Here is a 22,031-nt window from a genome sequence, read left to right on the forward strand (position 1 = left end):
AGCCACGAAGGTTGCTCTAGTTTTCTGGAGGGCGGCGGAAAAGTCCGGAAAAATAGAGATATTTGCGTTCTGGTACTGGAGAACTTGCTTGCGTCTTGCTGCTTGGAGGGCGATGTCCCTGTCTTTACTGCTGAGGAGTCTTGCTAACATTGGTCTTGGAGGTGCGCCGGGAGGTGGGGGGGCGGGCCGGAACCCTATGAGCTCTTTCTATCGCGAAGGCTGTGGAGAAGTTGGCATCCGGCAGGAGCTCCTTCAGCCATGATTCCATAAACCAACAGGGGCCCTCTGCTCGTTCTGGCAGGCCCAGGATTCGGAGGTTGTTTCTGCGTAGCCTATTCTCTAGGTCGTCCGCTCGTTGCGCCCAGGCGTTTGCTGCCTTGTCTAGTTCTGCGAGTTTACCCGGCACAGGAGCAGCAGCGTCCTCCAGTTGGGATATACGCGATTCCACCTCTCCGACTCGTCCTCTGAGATTATGCATGTCCTGCCTCAGTAGACCCACATCAATTTTGACCTTCTCTATCTTTCCTGTCAAGGATGTGGTGCTGGAGTGTATGGCCTCTAGGAGTTGGGCTGTAACTTGCCGCAGTGTGGGTTCCTGCTCCTCGGCAGGGGAAGAGACTGAACTAGGGGTTTTAGCGGATTCTCTGTCTGGACTGGGAGTTCGTCGTGAGGTGCCAGCCGTTGGCTCAAGTGCATAAGCTTTTAGGCGTTCTGAGATTGGTGGGGGAGTCTTGCCGCTCATCTTTGAAAGCCTGCGGTTTCCCCGCTTACGGGAGGACGACGGTGGTATGTTGGTGGCCTATTTGCGTTAAGGGGACTGCGGAAGGTGCGTAGGTAGTGAGTTAAGATAATGGACTCTGTACAATACTGGAGGAGCAGGGAGTCCTAGATTGCAAAGGGTCAATAGTTCAGTCCAGCGGTTTAGTATTCAGGATGGTGGCCAATGCCCTATCGCCGCACCAATGCCGCTCAATTTCCGTGTGACAATATATCTGGAGTTTAACTGTGCGGGAGGTTTTACTTGCAAAGGGTCAGTAGCTCAGTCCAGCGGTTTAGTATTCAGGATGGTGGTCAGCGCCCTGTCCCCGAGGCAATACCGGTCAATTTCCGTTTGTTACTATATCTGAGATTTAACTGTGCAGGAGATTTATATTGCAAAGGGTCAATAGCTCAGTCCAGTAGTTTGCACTTCCAGGGACTAGTTGGTGTGTATATAACGCATACAGGTCCGGTGGGGAGGCCACCCCCAGTATCCACCCTAGGTTGTTTTAGATATTGGTGTAGGAGAGTGTCCCTGGATGTAAAGGGTTAACCCTCGGGCTTGCGTTTCTGTCTCTCGGGGCTTGGTTGCTATCAAGCGCAGTCGGTATAGCAGTCGTGCATATGGGAAGCAGCTCCTGGTGTTTGTCTGCTGGGGAGCTGGACTGTAGTGTTGGGACCCTGGGACTGGAGGGGTTAATACCCTTTTCCCCTTTCCTGGTTTGTCAGTCAGGTTGGTGGCCTTGGTTTAGTTCCTGCTATTGGGGGGGCAGAGGGGGGAGGGAGTATCACCTACAAGGGGGTCAGCCCCATCCTCCCCTGGAGCAGATCTGTTAATCTGTGGCCGTTGTGAAATGGCTGCTTTCTATCAGCCACGTGGCTGTCTAGAGGCGTTTGAGTGGGGGAATTGCCGTTATTGGCCGCTGCGCTGCCTTTCACCCAGCTCCCGGGGCAGGGGGGGGTCTCCCTGATGGACTAAGCGGAGTGATATTGGGGTGGGTCACACCGGGTGCACGGTGCCGGCCAGCGGGGCTGCGCTAAGTATATCTCCCCCCCTGAGGTAGCCTCACCGCTCTTCTCTGGTCCTCCACTCGAGTTCCTGAGGGGTTCAGCTGGGGGTGCTGGGTCTGCGATGTCTCACCGATACAGTGGACCCCGGTGCAGGCTGTTCCTCCTCCGTGCGTCTCTCCTCTCCTCTGCTGCAGCAAGTCTCCCTGGGTGGTCGGGATCCAGCTGCTGCGCGCTCAGGAGCTCTCTGCCGCTCGCCGCTGCCTTCCTGTCAGGCTCTTCTTCCAGGCGTTCACAGATGTCTCAGCGCTGCTGGCTCCAGAGCCGGCGGATCGTAGATGCCTTTTTTTCTCCTTCCCCCTACCCGGAAGTGGTGGCCGGTGTGTTCAGCGGGAGCGATGTATTCGCCGGTGCTTTCTCATCGGAGCCCTCGCAGAGTCCCCTCAGAGCAGCCAGATGTGTTCCCCGTCGGGTAGGTGCTTCTTTTCGCGCTGCTGGAGGGTTAGGCAGACAGGATGATTGCAGGATATTCGGGGTCACCACGGAGCTCAAGTTCTATGCGTCTTCACAGCATGGCTGCTGGACACGCCCCCCCCACATGTCCTATCTTTGATCGGTGCGAGTATTTACCACGTCTAAAATTCCTTCATGTGACTGCTTCTATAAGAAACCATTGGTTCTAATAGAAGTGCTTTCTGTGCATGCCTCTAATGCGCAAAAACAGCGCTTGTGTGAAATTCGTTAAAATGAGCGCAAGTGAGCAATAATCATTACATGTAAACGTACTGTCATTGTGTACTGTTGTTCCCCTGTTGTTGATCCTTGAGTTTCAGTCTGCATAAAAATGGTTGTTAGTTGGTTTGCTTGGCATTTGTTAAGCCATTCATTTGATAGACTGAAAGACCTGAGGGGAGGGGTGATGGTTTGCTATGCTAAACACAATCACTACTTGTTTACTCATTCAGCAGAAGACAATGTTTTTTCTTCAAACTAATTAAAAACCTGCTGGCCAGAGTTTCCTTGCATAAACACACACCCATCTGAGAAAATAATGAGGGAAAAGGAGAGGATTTCAGACGATTCTGTATGTTTAAATGTGCAGCACTTTGTGCAAAAAAAGTCATTAATTCATTCAGTCGTTCGCCTGTTCAAACGATATTGTTGCGTGTAAAGGGCCTTTACTCTTGACGAAAGTCAATGTTTACCTTCTCTTTTTCCCTAGATACAGTTTCTAAGATACTTTGGGATACATTTATTAAACCGTTTCTGGCATATAAATGTTGCACATTTTGGTACACACCAGAATGTGCAACTTTTTGCTACTTTAGGCCAACCCAGACACTTTTTTAAAAAGCAAGTGGGGTTTAGTTTCAGGGGCAAAGCTGCACGTAGTCCATCAGATTTACTATAATTTAGATTACTCCCACCTTCATTTGCACTTGTGCAGGTCCTTGACATCCAGGAAAATGGTACAGAGCGTCTAATAATGAGATATATTTGTATGTTGCTCAGATGAAAAAGTGGAAATAAAAAAAATGAAAAATTTCTGGTATTGAAGGGGGTTAAGGAAATAAATTCTGGAATTAATCAGCACAAAATGTTGAACCAACTTGTACTTAGACTCAAATAAAACATATATGTATACTTCAAAAGAATGCCTTGTATCAGACATACATAGTGCATTATACGTAGTTCGCTGACTGAGGATGTGGTGCTGGATGTAGGGCTTCAAAGAACACCAAAGAGACAATCGCTGTGTTATGCGCTGCCCCCTCAGGACCTGCACTATGTATAACACAGAGTATCGGTTTGCCCAAAGTGCTTCTTTAGAAATTCTCTAATAAATTATGAACCTATGCTTTACAGTGTGACTAATATCTATGAATCCGTGAAGCTCATTTTTTCTGTGTTAGTGCAACTAGCTATCTGCTGTCCAAATTTCAATATTCCAGAATTTCACTAGCCTTCTAAACTCCAAATCTCATAGCTGATTTGGCATGCAATCAACACAGCATTAGATTTCCCTGGCTAACAAGACAGAAATGGAATTAGGAGATCAAAATTATATCCTATTTTAGAGATTTGAGGTAGAGACCTAAGAAAGGTGCAAGTGGACTCTATTACATATATTTGGTAGGGTGGCCAGTTACTAGTGCATTGAGAACTGCATGAGCAGAGGGAATAGAAGTGGAGGAAAATGGGAAATACAACCCCAAATCCAAAAAAGTAAGGATTAAAAGCTCATTAAAAGATTCAGAAAATTTGAAGAAATTCATGTACATAAGGGACAAGGCCGACAGTCAATATTGGAAACTCAAGATCTGTGGGCCCTGAGGTGGCACTACATTAAAAACAGGTATGATACTGTAAGGCAAATCACTACATGGGCTCAGGAATACTCCCAGAAATCATTGTCTGTGAACACAGTTTGCCATAAAACCCACAAATACAAGTGAAAGCTTTATCATACAAAGAAGAAGCCATCGATCAACACAATCCAGAAATGCAGATATCTTCTCTGGGCCAAAGCTCATTTAAAATGTTTTGTGCTCTGATGAACCAAAATTTGATATTGTTTTTAGAAACCATGGCTGTCGTGTCCTGCCGATAGTTCAAAAGCCTGCATGACTGATAGTATTTGGTTGCATTAGTGCCTATGGCATGGGCAGCTAACACATCTTGAAATCTTGAAAGGCACTATCAATGTTGAGCAGTATATAGGGGTCTAGAACAACATACACTCCCATCCAGACAACGTCTCTTTCAAGGAAGGCCTTAAATATTTCGGCAAGACAATGTTAAACCGCATACTACATCCACCACAACAGCATGGCTTCGGGTGCTGAACCGACCGCCTGCAGTCCAGACTTCCCCAATATAAAACATTTGGCGCATTATAAAACAAAAAGGCGACCCAGGACTGTTGAACAGCTAGAATTCCAAATCAGACGAAAATGAAACATTCCTCTCCCAAAACTTCAGCAATTGGTCTCCTCACTTCCCAGATGTTTACAGACTTGTAAAAAGAAGAGGGGATGCTACACAATGGTAGACATGGTCCTGGCCAAACTTATTTTGAGATGTGTTGCTGCCAAAAATTTCTAAATGACTTAATTTCTAAATGAGTTAATTTCTAAATGAAATGGATAAATGTGTCATTTTCATCTTATATGTGTATTATGTTCTATTGTGAATAAAATATGGTTATATGAGATTTCCAAATCCTTGCTTCCTTTTTTTCTTAACATTTCTTCCCATTTTACATAGCGTCCCAACTTTTTGGGAATTTAAGTTGTAAATACAATAAAATAAGGGATTGGTACAGAAGGGATGGGGGGGGAGGACATGAGGCTTTTTTCCTTTCCTGTGCCCATCCTTTCCAAACACAGAAAGAATGGGCATGGTGTTCTCTTGTCACCCATACATGAAGCGGTGTGGCATACTGTACTGCAGCCTTCAAAATGACTAGAGTCAGTGGGGGCATAACCCTAGCCAAAGACACTGATAAAATAAGAAGGAATATTATGAAGGTTTTTACAATCATTCTTCAGTGAAATATTTGAAACTGAAATCTAAGCTATATGTTAGTTTAAAGCCAAATACATTCTGCTATTAAATGAGATTTATTAAAGAAGCATTTTTAAAGCTGCAATGTTCCTTTAAATGAAAATACACATTTTATTTTGCTGAAAAAGTGCTATCTACAACAGTTCTCTATTCCAACTTTCAAATGGTATCTGTCGCTCATGGGGTAGATTATAAAAGTAAGAATGACAGGTTTCACGTTTCTAATCCTCTGGATGCTATTACCTTGTTTTAACACATAACGCTTTTTTCTAAGCTTTCTATCTTGTCAATGCAAACCACTGAGTAAAGAAATAATCCCTTCCAAGTGGATGCAGCTAATTGCTGCCACATTATGGAGAAAGTTCAGAGTTAAAACAATACAACTTTTGTTTCTAGATTTATTGTCTGCATAACTATTGGAATTTTATTTTTATAACTATTAGTGTTGTATTTTTTCTGTGAAATGTGAGTCACAATTTATAACCTTTAAGGAAAAATTTGTATTGAGTATAAAATAATAACTGGTCAGATATAATAAAGTGCTGTAGGTGATTTGTCATTTCTCAGATTTTTCTAGACCATAATTAAAAATAAGTAGCTAACAACTGGTGATGAACGGAAAGTGGAATAATTGGTTTATGTCGGTATCGGGCTGATTTCATGAAAATCATTGTGAATCAGGACAGTCGATTCCGATTCCCCATCAATGGGGGTAAAAATCAGGTTCACTAACTTGCCCTCCAGAAGGTCCTCAATGCACCTAAAGCCCCCAAATTGCATGGCAATACCTCCATACATCTGGGGAACATTGTGCCTATCCAAAAAATTGCTACAAATTATGTACAGTGGTGTGGGGGGGGGGGAGTCAATTACATTACAAGGGGGTGTCACTGAAAACAAGAGAAGGCTCACATAAGGTCTCCTAGATCGAGAACTGCACCAAGCAAGACAGGAGCTGTGCTGCTTGTTTTAAAAGCAATGTCATAAATTTTACAGGGAGAAATTCTACCAGGTGAAGACAACACTCAAGTACAGGCCTGCTCCAAAAAAACAGCTGAACAGTTACCAAAAATTTTAAAATGCAAGACGGCAGGTGTTCTGCTTTTTTTAAAAGCAATGTCATAATGTTTGCAAAGGACAAATTATACCAGGTGAACAGAACAGCCAAGGATGGACCTTCTCCAAGGAACAGCTGTAGACCTACGGCTGTTTCTTGTGGTTTAGAAAATATTTGTTTTGAGAAAAGGAGGAGGAGGAGGAAGAAACATGACAAAAGCAGGAGGAGAGCAGTTCCATCACCACTGGCACCGGCAACAGCACCTTAAGGACAAAATGTATTCTTCGTGGAAACATGAGAGCTGTCGCTCCGTAATTTCTTATTGAAAACAGAAAACGATGAGGACAGTGCCTAGGAGTAACTCCCCCCCCCCCCCCCCTTCCCCGGACATCCAGGATCGCCTTGAATAACGGTAATCAGTCAAATCCACATCCTCTTATAAAGGTAGTAGATCCAGATTTTATTCATAAAGCAGATGTGTTAAAAAACAGACCTCCAGGTGAGGACCTCGACATACAATATGCAACGCGTTTCAGCTAAACAGAGTAGAGGCTTTTTCAAGCATATTCAGCTTTGCTGTTTTTCCTCCCCTTTTTGAGTGAGGAAAACCCTGATTCTCTTGACTTTTAGGAGTTTGAGTGCATTGTCCTTTTGGTTAGTTTCTTATTGACATATTTTTCATTTGGGGGGGAAATAGGAGGAAGAAACAAGCGTGTTAACTAATCAGTGGAATCTGCTATGGGGGTGCAGAAGTCAGGCGAAATCAATGCCTGGTTCATTTTTAGAAAAAAACATCAGGTGATCCACATTGTGTGTGGACAGGAAGATGTGTATTACAGTTATCACACCCCTAGCTGTGCTAAACATCCTTTCTGATAGCACACGGTCAGCAGGGAAGGCAAGCACCCCTAAAACATGTTGTGTAAGCTCTGGTCATTCATTCGGCTTAGACACCTAGAAGTCAAAGGGGCCAACACCATTTCTAAGTACATTAACATGGGTGCTGACAAACTCTTGGACCATCATGGATGAGTGTTGCTTGTGAAGGTCAGTCCTACCATGTGCTCTTGTTGCAGGCTGTGATGGACCACACCGCAATTAGACTTTACATACCACCAATGATGGTGCTGCTATGAGCCATTGCGGATGCATACCCACGGCGATTGGGAAATGTTGTACTCAAGCTGCTTAACAGTCTGTGTGCTGCATCTTGAGATCCATCTCCACTGTCAGAATGAGATTTGTTATTTTGGCCTTGTAACGGGGACCAATGAGGGTAGCCAACAGGCTTGGTTATACTGATCAGTGCATCATCACAAATGACCATTTTGGTCGCTTCCTCAAAGCAGGGTAAAATGGCACACACGTTTCTGAACTGCAACCACTCCACAGGCATCAAGTAACCAACCTCCATCCAGCATTTCTTAATGGCATATACCATTTGGTACTCTGTGATCACATTCTGCTGCTGGCTTAGCCTTTGCAACATATGAAAAGTGGAATTCCACCGTGTGGGCATGTCACAGATGAGATGTTTGTGTGATAGTCCAAACTGTCACCACATGTCCGCCGGATAAGGGGCAGGTGGATATGAACACCAAAAGGGAGAGCATAGGTTCCTGGCCTTTTTCAGCATTGGATGTAAACCTGGGTAATTGTTTAGGAAGTGCTGCACTACCAGGTTCATTCCCTGGACTAGGCAATGTATGTGTGTGAAATTGCCGAGGCAGAGGTCTGTCAGCAGGTTGGCCTAGTTGTTACACATGATCTTGCCTGGCTTCAGATTGTTTAGGGTCAGCCACGTGTCAGTCTAGGCATGCAGAGCCATCAATAGCTCTTTGGCTGTGTGACTGTGTTCCCCTAGACATATGAGTTTTAGGAGAGCATTTTGGCATTTACAATGTGCACCACCGTATGGTGGTCAGATATTGTCACATAGAGATATCTGTGCTGCTGTGCAGGGTGTTGAAAGGTGGTATGAAAAGGTGGAGGAAGAGAAGGAGGAGGATAGGGACGAGGAAGCGACACACAAGGATGAATGTTCCACAACTCTTGGGGGTACGATAAAATAGGAGCTACCACTTTCATCTTCATGCCCCACCTGCAGGACATTGACCCAGTTTGCTGCTAATGATATGTAACACTCCTGACTATGCTTGTGGGACCATGTATCCATAGTCAAGTGCACCCTGCCATTGACAGCATTCAATTCCAAGGACACATTATCACTCATATGGCAGTGCAGGGCAGGGATGGCTTTTTGGGCAAAGAAATGGTGTCTCAACATCTGGTACTATGGCACAGAGTGTCATGTTGTGGAAGGCATCTGTATCCACTATCCTGAAGGACAGCATTCAGGCTTGCGTTCAGGCTTTGTGCTCGTGGATGATTGGAGTGGTATTTTTTTTACATTCCCATATCTGGGGGATGAAGCGCTTTCTGCTGACCTAGGACACACTGAAATATGGAGTAGATGTCACTGTTGGTAAAGGTTGTGGTCATGGTGGCGACATCTGCTCTCTGTTTCCCACTCCTGGGTCTTAATTCTGTAGTCCGATCATCAATTGCAGAGGAGAGACCTGAAGTAGGTATGCTATTATCCCGACACAAAACTCCCTCTCTGTGCTCAGAGGATACTGCATGAACAGGAAAGGAGATGGAGGAAGAGGCAGCAGAAAATAGAGCAGGATGAGGCTTACTCTTTGCCTTTTGGCACAAGTGGGCTTTCAACTGTAGTTCATACATGTTGTGTTGAGGTTACTTACAATGCTGACGCATTTTAACCACTTACCAAAGATCTTACAGATGACCACGCTTCAGTCATCACATGCGATGCCCAGGCTGCAGAAGTCCTCTGAGCAGACCTAGCTGTGGGCCTTATGTTTCTGCTCCTATAACTAGTAGTAGCTGAGGGTGATGGCACTGTTGTTTAGTTTCTTATTTTGCGATACCCTGCTTGCTGCCTTGACAGAATGCTGCCCCACCAAGTTTACCTCTTCTTCTTCCCCTTGTGAGCTGCTCTGATGACTCTCCCTGCCTCTCCATGTTAGGTTGAGTACTTTATCCTCTTCCACCTCTTCATTGTCCTTCTCCTCCAAAGTGGACTCTACGTCACAGTGAATACGGGGAGCTGTAACCTCAATTTCCACATCCCCCTGAGTACACATTGCCTGTGAAAGGCTGACTTCACGCACTGACCCAACCTCATCTTCCTCTTCAGAAGAAAAAAATGGTTTGGCATCAGTGCATTCAATAACTTGGTTTTCACCTGCTGGTTGTTTGGACTGAACAGTTGACATCCATGAACCAGGAAGAAAACAAAGTTAAAAATAGTCCCTCGCTCTGGATGCACGTTGTCTCATTTTCATTCTCTCTTTCTCTCATTCTGATTTTCATTGCGTATGGGCTATGGGAGACACGCATCCATTGACTTCAATGGAGGCCATCCGTGTGGAATCCGCACCATAATAGAGCATGCTTTGATTTTTCTTCTGCTCGCATAATATGCAGTTTTTACCCGCGAGTGTGAATGAAAATTTGAAAATACATGCCTTTCAATGCCTCTGTTTTACTGTGGATCTTCCTCACGGACGCAGTTCGCGGAATCCGCAATTCAAATCTTTGGACATATCCCATACGCTTTCCCAGTCATTGCAGACACTGACAGGGTTCAAAGGGGAGGTGGAAGGCGACCAGCGTTTTACAGACGAACTGGGACCAGGTGTGTAGGAGCCTGTCAGACGATGGGTTGCTTACACCAGGTGAGTCTCATTTTTCATTTTACAACATTCTTTACCACATTCTGAGGCGTTGTTCATTTTTTCTAATTGGATCACTTGGTTGACATCCATTGCATGAATAATCAAACAACTCTTTCCAACTACTCCAGAAGGTGTGGGGAATTTGGCACGGGTGAAGTAGAGAGGGGGATTCTCATGGCTTCCTGGTGCAAACTGACTGCTGTGTGCTAGCGACTGGGAAGAGGAGGATATGGTGGTACTTGGGGCATGTTGTGCCATCAACTCTTCGATCTGTTCTGCATGCTGTGAATGCAATTCATAGTCAGAACCAATTCTAAGGAATAGCAGTGGGCTTGCTTCACCTCCTGCAGAACGTGGAGCTGTTACTTCAGTGGGCACTGCTTGAAGTGTCAACTTGGCCCGTCCTCTGCCACCACCATCAACACATCCTCTACTCCCTGCTTTCTTTGTTTCTTTTTCATTCATTTATTTAGTTTTAGTTTACTTTTTTAGTGTAGTTTTATGCAACGTATTAGCTAACTTTGTAGATTGCAGAAAACCACTGCTAGCTGCATATGGCATGCAAATAATTTGCAGTGGCCGGACTGGCGAACTTTGAATGACATCTGTGTATATTTGCTGTGTCCCTGTTTGGTTTTCTTTTTGTTTTATATTTTTTTTAAAAAAGCACCACCAACTAAATAAGCCGCAATCTCCGGATGACATGATATGTGAGAACTGAAATCCACAAAATATAGCTTGGGTCTTTGTGAGCTTCACTTTTCAGCTCAGTGTAACTGTATTGCCCCGAACCTTACTGCTAGCTGCGTAATTTCTGCAAATAATTCGGAGTAGTCAGATTGGCGATTTTGAACAATGTCTGAGGCCAGAAACATAAAACTGCAATACTCCCCATTCCAAAGTGTATTTTGTCTGTCTGCTCTGCTGCCATATACGTTGACAGCAGCAGAAATTTTCCCTCTCCCAATGTACAGACCACGTTTGGTATAGGCATATAAACACGATACAGCTTTTTTCACTGCTCCCTCCTATAGAACCCCATTTAAGTTCTCTGTTGGTATACAGGCTTTAACTTCCAGCAACAACAGACCACGTGTTATATAGGCATATAAATAGGATGTAGCTTGTCTGTGCTTAAATGTAAAATGGACGCTGGTTACACTGTGCCTATGTCATATATGGCTAGGTCATGTGATGCAGCTGCCCAATGAAACTGCTGCCATATGCAAGATAGAGGACACATTTAGTGACATCATCAAGGTGGCCTAGCTGCTGAATGGCTGCATGCTGACCTTTGTAGCAGTCATCATAGGAAATGCTATTTTTGCCAAAATTCAGTTTGGACTAACAAGATTAGATTTTATGTAAATCGGAATGATTTTATCACCCAGCTGATCGAGTATAGCAGCACTACTGATAACTAGAAATGGTAGAACTGATTAGCTAGGTTTAAGACCTACTGATAGTGATCCAGATTTGGGAGAATGAATGGAGAAGAGAATAAATAAAAACTTGCTATTAATAACTTCTTTAAAAATATCCCTTCAGGACTAAGCCATTTTAAGACTTAGAATAAGCCTTTCATTTTTGTTTCCCTGTAATCTGACAGCTACATGATTTTTCTTTCTTGCTTTCGTACATTGTTTTTTTTTTGAGGAGCAAAGTATATTTTTGGCACAATTTTGGGGAACATATAAAATTATACTATTTTCATTTATTTATTGTTGCGAAGAGAAGGTATAAAATGTGTTTAACATTTATTTTGTCCCATTAGAGGACTTTAATTTTAGATCAATTTTTTTTAACCCCTTAATGACTGTCCTGTAGTGTTTTTATGGCAAATATTCAGCGCGTTTCTTTTGATGTAATCAGGAGCTTCAAAAGAAGATCACAGCATTGTGTATTTTTCATTCCTAATGCTTAATCTATTACTAACAGCCTTGGGCCCTGACTGAAAGGCCAATAATGTTGGTCTCCAATCATTTTAAACCCTTAGATGTCACGGTCACAGGGCAGGGGAATCTAAGGAGTTTGACAGAGGCAGTGGGCTACCTTTGTTAGCCATCAGTCCTCCCAGGAGCGATCCTTTACTAAGGCACCCCCCCCCCCCCCATAAAAAAAGAACAAAAAGTGATATGTGCTCCAAAATGGGACCGCTGAAAACTACAATTTGTACTGCAATAAACTAGCCATTACACAGTTGTATTAACCCCTTGAGTGGTAGGTTTCTTACCACCCTGTCATGCCCACCAGGGCAGGTTTTTTAAAATGGTCTAATCATTGAATTTCAACTAGTTTTGCAGTTGCGTCTCAAGAGCCATAACTTTTTCATTTTTCCATTGACATGGCCATATGAGGGCTTGTTTTTTGCGGGACAAGTTGTGATTTTTTAAACAGGGGGGAAGAAAAAAAGAAATGGGGAAAAAAGAAAAAAAGGGGCCATGTAATTAAGGGGTTAAATAATGTATTAACTTCCTTCTCTGGGTCATAACGACACACACAGATACCACATGTGTGATTGTATTTTTGATTTTTTACAAAGTAAAGGGAGACAAGTGTTTTTTTTATTTTTTTAAATAATTTTTTTCCTTTTTTTTTTAAATTTTTTTTTAATTTTTAATTTTTTTTTTGTCCCTTTAGGGGACTTCCACAGGGACCCATCAGGACCCCTGATCACATTCCAGGGGTCCGATGGTGACAGCCCTTTACATGCTGCAGTGACAACCCTTTACATGCTGCAGTCACATAGACTGCAGCATGTAAAGGGTTAACACAGCAGAGATCGGAGGTTTTCTCTGATCTCTGCTGTAAGAGCTAGTACCTAGCTGTCCTCTGACAGCTAACCACCAGCTCTCCCTGCCACAGAGACCATCGCTTGCTTCTGACAAGCTGATGGTCTCTATGGCAACTTGTAAACAAAGCAGGACATTGCCGACATGTCGGCAATATCTTCTGCTGGTTTTTCAAAGCCCTTGCACTGCTCTATGTGGGTCTGTGCAGGCAGAGCACAGTGTCACAGCTTGTGGCATTGTGCTCTGCAGCTCCCATAGTGATACATAGCCCGGAAATCTTCCGGGCTATGTTGCTATGAGCAGTGGAGCTCGTCCCCGGAAATTTTCCGGGCGTGCCACTCAAGGGGTTAATGAAAACATAATGAAATAAGGAATTTAGAAACCTAACAATAAAAAAATTGCAAAAAATTGCTCGTCCCTTAAGGTTTAAAAGACGAGAGGTATTAATGGGTTAAGTATAGTGTGTTGTATATTCCAATAAATTATTGCCTGTACATATTAAATGCACAGGCATCTGTAACATCATACCTAAAGTATGCCCTAATAGTATGCCCTACTGCACACTGATGATGGGCAAAGCCCCTGAATCAGCTGTCTGTGTATGGATTCTGGCTTGGTTTTCATTTACCAATTATTGCTCTACAGACCTGTATAAAGGGTCAAGCATTGATTTGCAGGAATGCTGCCATCCAATAGGTGGCGCTGCAGAGGTATTGTTCCATCTTCCTTATTTGCATATGACACAAAGGAGCATGGATGGCCTTTAAAGGAGATGTCTCGAGGAAGCAGTTAATTTTTTTTTTTGCCCAGTCCCCCCCATTAAACATACATTACAAAGCCCCCCTGTAAATGACATTTCTAGCTGGTTCGTACTTACCGTTCCAGCGTTTCAGCAACTTATAAAAGTTTCCTCAAGATGGCCGCCGGCTCTTTCCCCGTCGCTCGCTGCAGCCCGACGTGCGCGCTCCCGAGACGCCGCCAGCTGTGTCTCCATGGCAACCGGACGCATCGCAGCCGCCGACCAGACGCCCCGCAGCCGCCGACCAGACAGCAGGTAACCGGCGCTAGCCCCCGGCTCCCCAGCGCTAGACCCTCAGCCCAGGTGAAGGCCCCGGAGCCCAGCGCTAGGTTCCGGAGCCCAGCGCTAGTTCCCCCGGCCTAGCGGCAGCCCCCCCCGGCCTAGCGACAGCCCCCCCGGCGCAGCCCGGCGCAGCGGCAGCCCCCCCCCGGCCTAGCGACAGCCCCCCCCATCACAGCGGCAGCCCCCCCCCGGCCTAGCGACAGCCCCCCCGGCGCAGCGACAGCCCCCCCGGCGCAGCGACAGCCCCCCCGGCGCAGCCCGGCGCAGCGGCAGCCCCCCCCGACCCATCACTTACCTGGGAGGCTTCTCGGGGCTGCTGGGCTGGGCTGGGCTTCTCCGCTGGGCAGCTCCAATTTCTGCACCTTCCTCTAACAGAGGATGGTGCAGAATGGCCGCTTCAGCGCGCTCCCGAGCAGTGACAGCTCGTCTGCGCATGCGCAGAAGAGCTGTAGCGGGGAGCACACTGAAGCGGCTCGTGCTGAATGGAGAAGACCGGACTGCGCAAGCGCGTCTAAAAAAGCAAGCTGCCAGCGAATTTAGACGGAACCATGGAGACGAGGACGCTAGCAACGGAGCAGGTAAGTGAATAACTTCTGTATGGCTCATATTTAATGCACAATGTATATTACAAAGTGCATTAATATGGCCATACGGAAGTGTATAACCCCACTTGGTTTCGCGAGACCACCCCTTTAAGTCTCCTCAATCACCTGCTTGGTGCTCTCCCTAAGGAGAAATGTTACCCCTCCCGACTCACATCACAAGGCTCTCACTAGCCAAGCCAGGATCATACTGCACACTGATGAGGGGCAAAGCCCCTGAAGCAGCTGCCTGTGTATGGATTCTGGCTTGGTTTCCATTTACCAATCATTGCTCTACAGACCTGCATAAAGGATCAAGCATTGATTTGCAGGAATGCTGCCATCCAATAGGTGGCGCTGCAGAGGTATTGTTCCATCTTCCTTATTTGCATATGACACAAAGGAGCATGGATGGCCTTTAAGTCTCCTCAATCACCTGCTTGGTGCTCTCCCTAAGGAGAGATGTTACCCCTCCCGACTCACATCACAAGGCTCTCACTAGCCAAGCCAGGATCATACTGCACACTGATGAGGGGCAAAGCCCCTGAAGCAGCTGCCTGTGTATGGATTCTGGCTTGGTTTCCATTTACCAATCATTGCTCTACAGACCTGCATAAAGGATCAAGCATTGATTTGCAGGAATGCTGCCATCCAATAGGTGGCGCTGCAGAGGTATTGTTCCATCTTCTTTACTTGCATGTCAGCTATTTAACACAGCTGGCACTCAACAGGTATGCAGTGGGCTTGGCTCCCAAACCTGCACCTTATATATGTACATCACAAAGGTGGAAAAGGTTAAAATCAGCTGATTACAAATGATCACTAACAAAATAGAATTTAATTTCCTTATCGGTGTGCTGCAAAAATTAATGAAATAAATAACATGCTGTGGAAGAATTTGGTTACATGAATGGACCCTGTTGTTCAGATCGCTTTTTGGTTAAAGGAGAGAGCCAAGACGGCTATATGTCACTTTCCTCTACTTATGTTCTCAGTTTGAACAAGGAAGCATTACAAAGAAAAGGTAGGGACACACATAAGCCCTCTTAGTGGTTCAGAGGGTCATTGGATTGGAGGGATGCTCATTAACATAAATACAGCACTATGTCAAAGAGTTGGGACACACTTTACTTTTCAATAAGTTAGCTTTGAAAGGAGGTTATCCCTGGAATAGGTCCCTGGTTGCCTATTAGCCATTTGTTTAACCCCTTGGGGACATGGCCATTTTTATCCATTTTTGTTTTTTTACTCCCCTCTTTTAAACAATCGTACCTCTTTTATTTACCCATTGCCATCGGAGGGCTTGTTTTTTGCGGAACGAGTTGTATTTTTCAATGGTACTATATGATGTACCATATAATGTACTAAAAAACGGAAAAATTCTAAGTGGCGTGAAATTGAAAAAAACTAAATTCCGCCATCTTTGGGTGCATCCTATTTCTATGGCGTACACACTGCAACAAAAATGACCTGATAAATTTATTCTATGGGTTTGTGTAAGAGATGAGCGAGTATACTCGCTAAGGCACATTACTCGAGCGAGTAGTGCCTTAGCCGAGTATCTCCCCGCTCGTCTCTAAAGATTCGGGGGCCGGCGCGGGCGGGGAGCGGCGGGGGACAGCAGGGAGGAACGGAGGGGAGATCTCTCTCTCTCCCTTCCACTCCCCGCCGCAACTCACCTGTCACCCGCGCTGGCCCCCGAATCTTTAGAGACGAGCGGGGAGATACTCTGCTAAGGCACTACTCGCTGGAGTAATGTGCCTTAGCGAGTATACTCGCTCATCTCTAGTCTGTATGATTACGACGATACCAAATTTATTTAGTTTTTTTTTTTTTGCTGTACTATTTTTATTTTCAAAGATATTTAATGTTTTAAAATTATTTTCTGTCACCATCTTCTGAATGCCATAACTTTATTTCTTCGTCCACATAGCTGTGCATGGGCTCGGTTTTCTCAGAACATCCTGTAGTTTCCGCTGGTACCATTCTGGAGAACATACAATTTTTGATCGCTTTTTATTACATTTTTTCTTGGAGACAGGGTGACCAGAAAAAGCACAATTCTGGCGTTCTTAATTTTTTTTCGGATGACGCACTGTAAATAATGCATTACTCTGATAGATTGGACTTTTACGGACACAGCGATATCAAATATGTATTTTTGTTTTACTATTTAGATTCCTTTATTATAAATATGGCAAAAGCGTTTTTTTTTTAAATTTTATTACCTTTTATTTATTTTAATAATTAGTAAAACTTTTTAAAACTCATTTCTATTTTTTTTTTTTTGTCCTTAGATGGAACAAGAACTTGCAGTGCTTTAAACATAGCCACTCCAAGGGCAGGGCTTGATAGGCATTCTATAGAGTTTGAAATTGCAAAGGTTAATGGGGCTCCTCAGTGGTCTGGTAAATAGATGGCAGTCGCCTAGCCCGTGCAGTGGAGAGTCACAGATATGGGGATTAACTCCTGTCTTCCCTTTAGAGGACGTCGCCCCAGGAATAGGGCACCGAATTCCCTGTATGGTGTTAGTCACAAGATGGCCACTGCTTGCGGGCCGTGCAGCTGCTTTGAAGGTGCTGTGGTGGGACAGCCAGTGGACACCCAGTACAGACCTGCCTCTTGTGTTGTTCCCGAGGCAGGGGGGGCAGCTCTATGTATCTCCCCAATGTGATACTGGGCGTCCTGGAGGGCCGAGCCCGTGGCCGATTCAGGTGTTCCCCCTCTACCCCAGGCACCCCGCTGCCTCTCACCGGTGTAATGGAGAAGTCTTTAGAGGGCCAGGGCAGGGGTGCCGGGTCCGGGATGTAGCACCAACTGGAGGGGACCCGCCGCACTCCAGCGGCCCCCTCGCTCCTCTCCTGCAGCAGGGAATCCCTGAATAGCCAGGCCTGGGCGCCACGTCCCCCTCGGGATCTCTGCTGGTGGCTGTCTCCTCCCAGGCCAAGTCACTCTCCGCCCCCGCTCTCGGGAAGTCTTACTGTGGTGCCGGATCTTCTTGAGCAGAAGGATTGTGGGTCTCCCGCCGCCTCTCTTCGCCGGAAGCCTTGGTTGGGGAAGTCAGCAGGAGTAGGCCTGAAGTAGGGGCTGATGGAAACTTCCGCTGATCATCCACCGGAGCTCCTGCTGTGTTGCCAGGGGTGATCGCCTGCCCGTGAGTATGCCGTAGAGCACTCTCTGGGGTTTGGGCAGTCAGGATGGGTGCAGGATGATGGGGATCGTCACGGAGCTCAGGCTTTGTGTGTCCTCACAGCATGGCTGCTGGACATGCCCCCATCCTTGATAGGCATTCTAGTGTGACAGCCCTGGGCCTTTCAGAAGACCCCGGCTGTCGTAGCACCCATATGGCTCCCTGCAATCTCATCATAGGGGGCTATATGGGACCCCGGAACATTTGCCAGGCGATTTAAATGCCGCTGTCAGAATGGTGGGTGGGTGTCGGCTGTAAGAAACAACCGGTGCCCATGCTGTATAAAGAGAGATCACCGCACAATCCTTCTTTATATATACCCCAACGCTCCAGACATAACTATACGTTCTATAGCATTAAGAAGTTAATATTATATATGTATTTTTGTTTTTAATTTGTTGCATCTTTACAGCTTCTACAGACGGGCAATTTTGCGTGCAAAAGTACAGTAAAATACGGGAATATGGGCAGTAGGGCTCCCTTCACAGCGTTATTATGTGACGTCAGTATGTACGCCTACTCTCGTCTGCAAGAGCCCTGAGGGTGGCTTCACACAAGCGTGTTTTTGTGCGTACATAGGTGTGTACATAGGTGCGCACCTATGTACGCGCAAAAACACACGTGTATGCAGGTCCGTGCATTGCCTTCAATGGAGCCGCGGCTGCTGCCAGCGGCTTTATTGAAGGCAATGGTCTGCCGGCACCCCTGAATTGTTTTTCAGGGAAGAGCTTTACATATAAGCTCTTCCCTGAAAAACAAGAACTTTAGTGTAAAAAGTTTTTTTAAAAAATACCTCTACGACACTGCCGTGTTCCCCGCAGGGATGAAGAACCCATCTATCTACCGCATGTGGCAGATGTTTCCTTCATCCCCAGGAGGAAAAAGAATTCCCTGCTGCACCTGCCACATCTGTGACAGATGCAGCAAAGGAATACTTCAACTCTGCAGGGAATAAAGAATTCCCTACCACAGCTGTCACAGATGACAACTGCGGTAGGGAATCCAGCTGCCGGCATCCTGTAATTGTTTTCAGGGAAGGGCTTTAAATATGAGCCCTTCCCTGAAAAACAAGGAAAAATGGTGGTTAAAAAAAATAAAATAAAATACTTACCTTTCTTCAGCTGCCGGGCTCAGCCGCATCCAGTCGGGGGCTCAGCCGCATCCAGACGTCACAGTGCTCAGCCAATCAAAGGCAGCTCTCAGCTATTGAATGACAGCTGAGAGCTACCTCTGATTGGTCCCTGCGTTCAGCCAATCAGAGGTAGCACTCACCCATTCATGAATTAATGAATTGCTTAATGCAGGAACAAATCAGAGGCATCTCTCACCCATTCATGAATTAATGAATTCATGAATGGGCGAGTGTTGCCTCTGATTGGCTGAGTGCAGGGACCAATCAAAGGCAGCTCTCAGCTGTCATTCAATAGCTCAGAGCTGCTTCTGATTGGTCACAGTGCTCAGCCAATCAGAGGCAGCCCATTCAGCAGGCTGGAATTTAAAATCCCCGCCTGCTGAATACTCAGAGCAGAGCAGGAGAAGAGCCGGCTGGATGCAGCCGAGCCCTGGCAGCTGAAGAAAGGTGAGTATTTTTTTTTAAAATTTGTATCACCATTTTTTATTTTTTTTTCGGGGAAGGGCTTATATTTAAAGTCCTTCCCTGAAAAACAAGTACAGGATGCCAGCAGCTGGATCCCCTACTGCAGATGTTATCTGTGACAGCTGTGGTAGGGAATTCTTTATTCCCTGCAGGGATGAAGAATTCCTTTGCTGCATCTGTCACAGAAGTGGCAGGTGCAGCAAAGAATTCTTTTTCCTCGCGGGGATGAAAGAAACATCTGCCACATGCGGCAGATGTGTTCTTCATCTCCACGGGGACACGGCAACGGCGGACAGGTAAGTAATTTATTTACTTATTTATTTTTACACCAAAATTTTTGTTTTTCAGGGAAGAGCTTATATGTAAAGCTCTTCCCTGAAAAACAATTCAGGGGTGCTGGCAGACTTGTCTTTAATGGAGCCACCGGCAGTAGCCGCTGCTCTATTGAAGACAATGAGTGCATTTCCTATGGTGCACGCATGTTATATCTTTACAGGCACACACCTGTAAAACACGGACATGTCAACACACCATAGAAAATGCATTGGTTCTAATAGAAACATGTTTTTGTGTACGCACAAAATATACGCTTGTGTGAAGCCACCGTTAATGGGTACTTTAAAATGTGATGTAATCTCAGGCTGAAGAAACATCATGGTATTAATCTCCCTATCCCTGTCAATTAATCCACCCTCTCTCTTACTACCCCCCTTTTGTTAACACATTATTTTTTTTTATATAAAGAAAAAACATCCTAGTACTCAAACGTTGCTACTACAGGATGTGCTAGTTGACAACCATTCATGAGGCTGACAAACTAATTTGGTTAAAGGGGTTCTCTGGGACTTTTACTATTGATGACCTATCCTCAGGATAGGTCATTAATAGTTAATAAGTTGGGTTCTGTTGCTCAGGAATTCAATATAAACTGTGTCTGTAATACCAAACTTGGCTGCTTCAAAGCTAACAGTGCTATGTGTTTCCAGTGCTGTACACACCGACAGCGGGCCTGCAGATCCCAAATGGCGAACTCTTGGCCATCCAACCAATCATGACCTATCCTGAGGGTCCGCCACTCAGGATCTCCATTATTCAGCTGATCCCTCATGCAGCTGTCAGTGTGTACAGTGCTAGAAGCAGATAGCGTTGTCAATATTGCTGCAGCCAATTTTGATTCCACAGGCACAGCTCCCATTGAATTCCCAAGCGGCGAACCCCTGCTGATCAACTATTGATAATCTATCCTGAGGACCCGCTGTGGCTGGTATGGACTGAAATGTTAGCGGTGCTCACCCAAGTTCTGTTGTCATTTCAGCCAGCTGATCGGTAGGGCTCCTGTGCAATAAACCCCCACGATCAACTATTGATGACATCCTCAGGATAGGAAAAATTCTGAAATGTCAACAGCTCTTACTTATGCACATCCGCAGAGCAGGGCAAAGCAATGCAACACCACAAAACCTGGAATCCACAGGTCCCTCTTGCATACAAAATATTTAGTGACAGCATATCTGGTGCGTCTAAAAATATTTCAAGCATTATTCCTCTATACATAACCATGACAGTCTTTATCAAGCATAAATGGCAATAACATATCTTTGTGGTAACTGCAAAAGGTCGTATGTCAAAAAAAAAATAATACAATTTTGGTTTATTGCACCCTGGTGGCCAATCTAGTGAAGAACACCAACTGCAATATGTTGTATGTCAACAGACCAATGGGAAACCGTCAAATTCCCTCTGCTTCTATAGGACAAATCAAGATGATGGAGGTAAAATAGGAATATTTTTTGCTTCTCCTGTAAAGTTTGATAAATTTGATATACAGCCCATTGCAGTTACCACAATGATATGCTGTATATATATATATATCAAATCTCAATACAGTGTCCACCAATCACAGCAAAAATCTTCCCCCATCTCATCATAACCCGAAGAAACCCACCTTCATTTGGAATACAGGAGCCCGCTGTTCACCACGTGTGTACTCATTATAGAGCGCCATCATGGGGTCTCTAGTCATCAATACACACATGGTGAACAGTGGGCGCTTGCATCCCTCATGAAGGTGGGTTTCTACAAGTTTTAGTGACATGGGGGTAGGATTTTTACTGTGATTGGTGGACACTATATTGAGATATACATGAGGTGGACAAAAATATGGAAACACCGTACAAAATGCATGCCTTAAAAATCGCTCTGCACATCTCTTGTGGAAATGTGATTTAGAATCCCATGTAACATAAGTGGAGGTAATATGACACAGATTCTGCCGGGCAGATGTTCACATCTGCCCGAACAACAAAGTTCCAATGGTCAGGGGTTTGAGCCACTCCGCTGCTGTTACCAGCTGGCTCCCCAAACCACCCAGAGCAGAGCAAGAGGTGAAGTACACACAAATGTGGGCTCAAAAGGGCAGCTCATTGCGAATGATCAAAATCCCATGCATTTCACACGGTGTTTCCATATTTCTGTCCACCCCTTGTGTATATACATAACATATGTTACTGCTTTTTATGACCTAATAAAGACAGTCACAATCAAAATGTTGCACGCATGGACGAATTAAGCTTGAACCTTTTTAGAAGCACCAGATAGGCTGTTCCGAAATATTTTCTATCCTCGTGATAGGTCATCA

This window comes from Eleutherodactylus coqui, chromosome 9 (genome assembly GCF_035609145.1).
Source record: "Eleutherodactylus coqui strain aEleCoq1 chromosome 9, aEleCoq1.hap1, whole genome shotgun sequence".
Classification (NCBI taxonomy): Eukaryota; Metazoa; Chordata; class Amphibia; order Anura; family Eleutherodactylidae; genus Eleutherodactylus; species Eleutherodactylus coqui.